We start from the raw sequence: 7,681 nt of genomic DNA on the forward strand, positions 1-7,681 counted from the left end.
GGATTGACTTATTCCCTATACTAGAAGTGGGAGACGGATGATTTTTTGATTAGCGAAATCATCTCTGAAGAAGAGATAAAGTTTTCTCTCAAATAAATGTTACTTTTCGCCTCTTATTTTTATTTCGTTTATGTCAAATTAAGAGAGAGAGAGAGAGAGAGAGAGAGGCGAGAACCGAGTTCTCATCATGCACTATGCATGTAAGACACAGACCCTGTGAAGCCCAGGTTCGTGATCGAAGCCCAGCCCCATGAAAAACCAAAAACGGCGTCGTAAGCCTTCATCCCTTCTATCAGTTTTTTTTTTTTTTCTTCTCCATTTTCCCTCCCATCAGTTTCTTCCTCCCCCATTTTTCTCTGCCACGAAATCCCGTTTTTCCCATTCCCTTCCCGTTACTTAATCACTTTTATTTTTTTTTCTTCCTCACCCACAGCAAATTCGTTCCACTCTCGCTCTCGCTCTCGCTCTTCCTCATTCGCGTGCTGGTCGGAGATCTTGAGTGCTGCACGCCGCCGACCTTGCGTCTCAAGCCTTAGCCGCCGATGACTTCCACCGCCTAATCGACGCCGGTAAGGGCTTCGCCATTTTCACTCACCCACTGATTTTTCCCTCACCTGCACACACTCGAAATTTTCTCCCTCTCACGTTCATTCTCTCACTCTCCTACGATTTTAGTGAGGCTTTGGTGCTGCGATTTTGAAGGTTCAGCCCGTGGGTTTTTGGTGGATTTTCCCTGCGATTTTGTGTTGTTTTGGTGGTGTAATTTCGTTGTTCTCCTCGGATCCTCACAACCGTAGAGCCTCCAAACCAAAAAAAGTTCATAACGTTTAGGTAACTTCCTCCCTTCTACTTGTCTATTATGGGTGTTTCCATCGCATGATATCCTAAGATTCAAAGATTCAAGTGTTAGGGTTATTGCTGAATTACAGGGCAGAATTTTACGACTGGACAGCGTTGCTTCGCTCCCTTCTTCCACCGATCACCACACGACGCTAGGTATAGAATCTTGATGTAAACTTTCTTAGTCACCTGTTTACGTGTGTAAGATGAATGAAATATGATTTGCTGTATTTTGCTTTGGAAATAAATAGTAGTGACTCTTGTTGGGTGCTGGTTAAAATTAGAAGTTTTGGACATTTTTGTGGAGTTGTGAACGGAGAAAAGTTTGATGTGTATTTCTGTTTTGGTTGAGTTGTTGGTGCTTGCTTTTGAGTTATGGGCTGCTGAAGTGGGGTTGATATATTATTGATTATTTGAGTTTGATGTTGGATTTGGTGGATGTATAGGTCAATATTGAAATTGGTATTTGGTATTCTGGATTGAAGTGTGAGCTGTCTGGGTTATTATGTGGCTGTGAGTGCGTTAATTTGCTGAAATATGATTTGGAATTATGGGTTTTAATTATTTAGATTGAAGTTGTGTTGTTGGTCATTAACACTTGGTGTATATTTTTTTTATGAATAGGTAATGAGACTGGTAGTAGTCGAATTCAAGGCATAGATAATACATTGCAGGAGTTAGGTAAGTGGGGTTTTTATGCTAGGCTTTACACGAATTGTTTAGACTAATGTTGACTTTTTGAAAATTTTGCATGTTTTGTTATGAAATGAGAACTTGAGAAAAATAACCCTGGTCGTTTATTTGCATTACTCATGAAATTTGTATGAAAGAGGAAAAATGTTTTCTCACATGCATTGTGTAGATATGAGCTTTATTTTGTCATGCTGTATTTGAAATGTGAAAAAACAGCGATATTGAAAATCTGAAAATTTGTGCATTGATTAGAAAGATGCTCTAAATTTAGTTTTCAGTATGTGAGAATGATCTGAATATGTTACGATACTCTGTTTTGTTTTGATATGGCATTTGAAAACCTTTGGCATGGTGTGTTGATTTTCTATCTGACTCTGTCTCTCCCCTGCTCTGCTCTATTTGGGTTGGTATCAATTCTTCTGTCTTTGAGTGCACCCACTTTGAAAGCAAAATGGTTTTTATGTGGTCTTTCTTGTATGCACACCCGGGGCTTCGAGAATAATAAAGGGAAGATTCATCTATGTCTCTGTCCCGTTTGGCCACCAGGGATAACACAACCCTACCACGGGGGTTGAATATGGTCTCTGCTTTGTGAGATGCTTTATTTTGATGTGATAATGATGCTCAGGTTATGTTATGCCAAAGTACTATGGGTTTTATGTGTTTTAAAACCATCGCTCTGTTACGTTTGAAAATATGTTTTGTTCTGTATGATAACTTTGGAAAATATTTTGGTCTGCATATTGTACTCCGCAAATACTCATGTTTGCATGCTAGTATATGTCCTATGCTTACTGAGTTGTTGATAACTCACTCCTTATCTTTATAATATTTTTCAGATGATGTGGAGGGTCCAACTAAGGACCAGGCATAGGAAGTGTGAGCATGGCTAAGTTGAGGAGAGGGGGGTCAAGTACTTTAGGGTACTACTGTAAAAGAAGGAATCTTAATGTCTTTTAGTTATATTTATGTATTTGGTTTAATAGGACTTAAAGACTTATCAGTTTATTATGTTGAGGCTACTGGGAGATTGTGGAACCCTTAGTTTATGTTATTATTATAGTGATGACTTTGTAGAGTTTATAACGTGTCTATTTGGAAAATATAAGATTTTTACTGTTTATGAAATCTTTGGAGATTTTAGATGTGTTGGGAAACACGTTTATTCGTGACATATAGTAATTCTCTGACCTATCTGGGTATGGGGCGTTACAAACCCATTATGCATGATGAGAATCGAGTTCATGCACAATTGTGCACATGGGCGTGGACTGTGCACTTAAGTGCACTATGCACTATGGTCCATTGTGTGCGTAAGACATGCACCCATTGTGCATCAAGTGAGAACCAAGTGCATGGGCGTGAACACCGAGTTCATGCACCCATCGTGGAAATACACTTTGTACTTGAGTGCACAATGCACAGAAGGCATACACCCACTATGCATGCCATGCATAGTGGTGTGATGGGTGCAAGCTACGTGCACCCAAGAGACTCACGGTGGCAGGCTGGCTACCCGTCGCCCTTCACGAATGGCATCTTCTGCCTCCGGTCCCTCCAATGAATGTCCCATCAAAAGAGGCAAAGGTTGTTCCGCCTGGTTCTCGCCATTTAATGTCCCAAGGCCAACAGGAAATGGCTGCCAGCCAAACGTGAATGGAGTCGGGTTGTCAATGGCCACCATTTGGCTCACCAGCATCCTCTGCCGTGGGGATGGTGGTCCCCGATCACGAGGACCTCTGCTCGCGCAGTACCTCACCATTGCAATATTTACTTGCCACAAGAGTCCCTCGACTTGAACTCTATAGCTCGCTGCGAAAAGCTGCTTGGTCCTCCCTAATTTTAGCATCCTCTATCACCAATGGCAAGAGTCTCATCATGTTCAACCTAGGGGCAATGGTGTACAAGCATCAACGAACCACACTAGACCGGTTCATAGTGGATGCACCTTGCACGTCAAATGACGACATGAAGCTACTGGCAGCGTCGTAGCTAGTTATAGAGCCCTTTCACATGGAGCCCAATAGCGGCGACAGTTTCTATCGTCGACAAACATAGAATGAAGCTGATGAGAAAAAACAAACAATCCAAAGAAATCATCTAGACAAACATACATGAATTCCTGGAATTGTCAGTTTAGATGAGGAAAAACTTATGTGTTCAAAAATTGTCCACAATCATTCACCGACCATTTTACCTACACCCATGAAATTGAATAGCATGCAATAAAATAATTATAGATTAAGTTCACAGATTGCATGCTAGTATTCAAAGATTCCATGCTAGTATATTTAGATTAGATTTACAGATTCCATTCTAGTGTCAGATTCCTCATCCCTGCAATAGCCTCTTTTTTCAGTCTCACTCAACATGGTTTTTCATGAATAACTAATAAACTCTTTTATTGATATAGTGCTCTTTATTAAGAAGCACTAATACTTCTCATCTAGCATTAACAAGTTGTTCCCAGAAATTTAATATTGAGATTACTGATATAAGTTATTCAATGATGCTGTTAACACGCCTCACCTGAAAATCCCACGTTCCATGAATTATCTTAACAGATTCAATTATTAAAAACGTTTCCTATTAATCAAACCTTCAAAACATCATTTACATGTGCAGTATGCTCACTTTTATTCTTAGCAAACAAAGGTTACTTTGATGTCATACATGATCAGAAATTTAACTTCCCCAACATCATAAGGAATGTAAGGCCAAAAATGCTCTAGCTATAACTATGTTAATTCTAATGTCAATCCCTTATAGTGCAACCAGATCATGCTAACCTCACACAACTTACAGAGCATATCAATAACACTAACATAAACCCCACATATTATTTAATGGATCCCACACTCTACCCATATTTTTATCATAAACTAGTTGTGTTGAAATGGAAAATAAAAGTTATGCTCTACACATCATAGAATTTGTAACAGATAGAGGAATTACCAAATTACCTATTTTTCTTTACCCTCTCCATCAATAGAAGATTTTCCTAGCTGTGCTGAACAAAAGTATTTGTTCTACTGATCTCCCCATGACACCTTCATCAAAAGTATAGCTGTAGCTCAAAATACAAAATACAAAATACTCATGAGTAACTGCTGACATATTCATTGGGGCTAAGGATCTGTGGATTGAGTCTCTCTCTGAGACTCTAATTGTGTCCTTAGTTCTGACATTGTAATGTTGACAAGTTGCTCATACTCCTGCATATGGTCCCTCATAGCAGTGAACCACCTTCAATATCAAGCATGCGATTTTTGTAATACTCGATATTTTTCAGATTCTGTTCATTTTCCTCAGCAAGGCGTTCATACTCTTCATTGGTCACTCCAGGAACTGTAGATGATTCCAGCATAACAAAGTGGCCCAGCCCTCTAGAAGAGCCAGACCTATGTCCCAAAACCTCCCTAAAAATGGCTGCTGCTGCTTCATCAGTGCGATACTTTGGTTCTTTTGCATTCATCAATTCAACCATTTGATTCTGTGGTATTTATAAGAACCCAAACATCAGCCTTTTTCTTGCTCTAATCAGCTTAAAGCTCCCATTCAATATTATGTGTCATCACCTAACTAGTTGATCCTAAAATACATTAACGTTTATATATTCAGCTCACCAATTTTGAAAATGGATTATGAGCAATTCACTATGCAAATTGAGTGAAATTCCCAGCAATAACAGTATCTTTGATCTCTGCTGTAATTTTGTTGGGCATATAAGGTTGCTGCTTTCTTAACTAATACTGGTAAACAAATAATTAACTTATACTTAAGAGTAGTAAACACAATATCACAATACCATAGACTGAACCATTATCAATTTACTCGTACACAAAAATTGGAACTGAAAAAACCGTTTGCTTGTGCTTACATAATTATCTTTAGTGGATGGTGTGATGAATCTGCCCTTTTTATTTGACCAGTGCGCATCCTTGTAGAAATCAATTAGATTCCGGTCCTTCTAAATTTTTCATCAATAGGCAAACCAATCAAATATTCGGATCCCATTTCAAATAAAATGCAAACATTTAGAAAATGATTAAAATAAGTTTATACCCTTCTTTCCATTAGTACAACAAACGATGTTCTTCCACTTGTGTGGTTGACCATTTGTTTACACATATTCTCTTTGTTTTGAGTGGACATTTTCTTAAACAAAACACAAGTTGAAACTGACAAGGCATCAAAACATCTCGGTGATTAATAAGACATCATCTATGTTCTGTTTTAGCTATTTAGAAACCCACAAATTTTAGACAAAGGAATTTAGTAACAAGCTGTACATCTTATTCTCATTCCGGTTTTGATAGTCTTTAATACGTACCTTGAATTCAACACTAGCCCACCGACTGCATAACCACTCCCAAACTGGCCTCTCTACCATTGAACCTCCATGAACTAATGCCTCCTCATGTGTTGCATATTCCATGTATTTCCAGTGCAACATGTAATGAAACGCATTATATGCACGTGATAGTTGAGTTGTGACTGTCCGACGATGATTTTTCTTCGTCCAATCCAATACAAAGTCAGCCTACAAATGCCATTGTGTTATAAACCATTCATCAATATTTAAAACCTATTTTACTAATCTGGTTTTGTTAAAAACAGATGTCCAGTTGTGGGATTTTTCAGATTCTTGGTAATAAACCTACATGTCCCATGATAAATCATCTCAATGGTTAATCTCAGCATTGAGATATTCCCATTGAATGATTCACTACGTTCAAATCTCGTCCTCCAGCATTATTGAACATTGATGATATTATTGGTGATACTTGTAATCTGGATGGAATTTTATTTGTAATCATTGAAGATAAAAAACACTATACATTTACGTCATCAACATAAAAAACCTTCTACATTTAATCATTCAATGTAAAAAAACCTTACTCGAACTCGATCAATCAGTTCATCTTTCTCCTTTACGTCGACGACACTCCAGCTAACATGCCTCATTTCTGCATAGTTCTTGACGATCCATGTCACTCTCGTTATGTAGACTGTCTTGTTGTTACAGCTTGGGCCTGTCTTCCCATCTTTTATCTCCAATGGTATGTTGCCATACTTTTGCAGCCTCTCAAACTCCGTCCCTTTGGCTACACCCCTACCACGTGTACTACTCCTTGGTACTAAATATACCAAGCATAAAAATACATTAGACTAAATAAGTTGCAATAAGCTTTACATACCAAGCATAGAAATTTTCAGACTTTTATTTCGCAATAAGCTTTGTATACCAACCATAGAAATATAACTATTGCATGTTGCAATAAAATCCAACATACCAACCATAGAAATATAACTATTGCATGTTGCAATAAGTTGGCACTAGTTATAGAAATATTCAGACTTATAAGTTCCAATAAGTTGTATATACCAACCATCACCATATAACTATTGCATGTTGCAATAAGCTTTATTTAGTTATAGAAATATTCAGACTTATCATCTCCAATAAGTTGTATATACCAACCATTTAATTATGAGAGACTGAAAACTTGTAATAAGCTCAGATTCTACTGGTTTGTCCACTAACTTGTAAAACCTAAATAAATAATGTCTACTGGTTTGTGTTGTCTATTGGTTTGTGTTTATGTAAAAGTTAATCATCATAACAACATCATTCTTACCCTCAGATTTTGCATTCACCTGATCTGCTGGATTACAGTTGGGCAAAAATGCTGAACTTACATCATCTGGAGGTTGAGTGGAGTCATCAGATTCCACCTCCCTTTCATCTTTGAGAGTCCAACCTCTCGGTGCTTCTGGTTGCAAGTGTTGTCCAATAGGAGGCAACACTCGTGGCCCTGGTCCCACTATTCCTCCACCTCTCCCTCTATTTGCAAGAACCATTTCCCTAGCACGCAATTCCTACTCAGATTAGTGGTATGGATACAAAAGTTTTAATGTGCAGAATGTGCAAAAGGAGTGTAAGAAAATGGCCAACCAATTTGTTCAGGACTGCTGTGAGGAAGCTTGCCTTCGACCAGAGGATTCCAATATCCAAAACAGAGTTAAGCCTTCACCAATATCTAAACCGGACAACAGAAATATGCACAGCCAATTTCTACTCCTTCAGGACTGAATTGAGCAGAGTGGCTTCAACAGTGTTTTCTACCAGCTCATAATGCCTACA

General features: G+C 38.3%; 2 long non-coding RNA genes across 3 annotated transcripts; both read left to right on the forward strand.

The window, feature by feature from the left end:
* Positions 1-314: 314 nt before the first annotated feature.
* On the forward strand, positions 315-2,661 carry LOC121261848. 2 transcript variants are annotated; one of them, XR_005940014.1, is made up of 5 exons: positions 315-569; positions 676-831; positions 930-996; positions 1,465-1,521; positions 2,373-2,661. It is a non-coding gene; the product is annotated as an uncharacterized LOC121261848 (long non-coding RNA). The 2 variants fall into 2 exon arrangements; XR_005940015.1 differs by lacking the exon at positions 1,465-1,521.
* Positions 2,662-4,779: 2,118 nt separating this feature from the next.
* LOC121261847 lies at positions 4,780-7,681 on the forward strand. The gene is made up of 2 exons (XR_005940013.1): positions 4,780-5,031; positions 7,214-7,681. It is a non-coding gene; the product is annotated as an uncharacterized LOC121261847 (long non-coding RNA).

Source organism: Juglans microcarpa x Juglans regia, chromosome 4S (assembly GCF_004785595.1).
Source record: "Juglans microcarpa x Juglans regia isolate MS1-56 chromosome 4S, Jm3101_v1.0, whole genome shotgun sequence".
Lineage (NCBI taxonomy): Eukaryota > Viridiplantae > Streptophyta > Magnoliopsida > Fagales > Juglandaceae > Juglans > Juglans microcarpa x Juglans regia.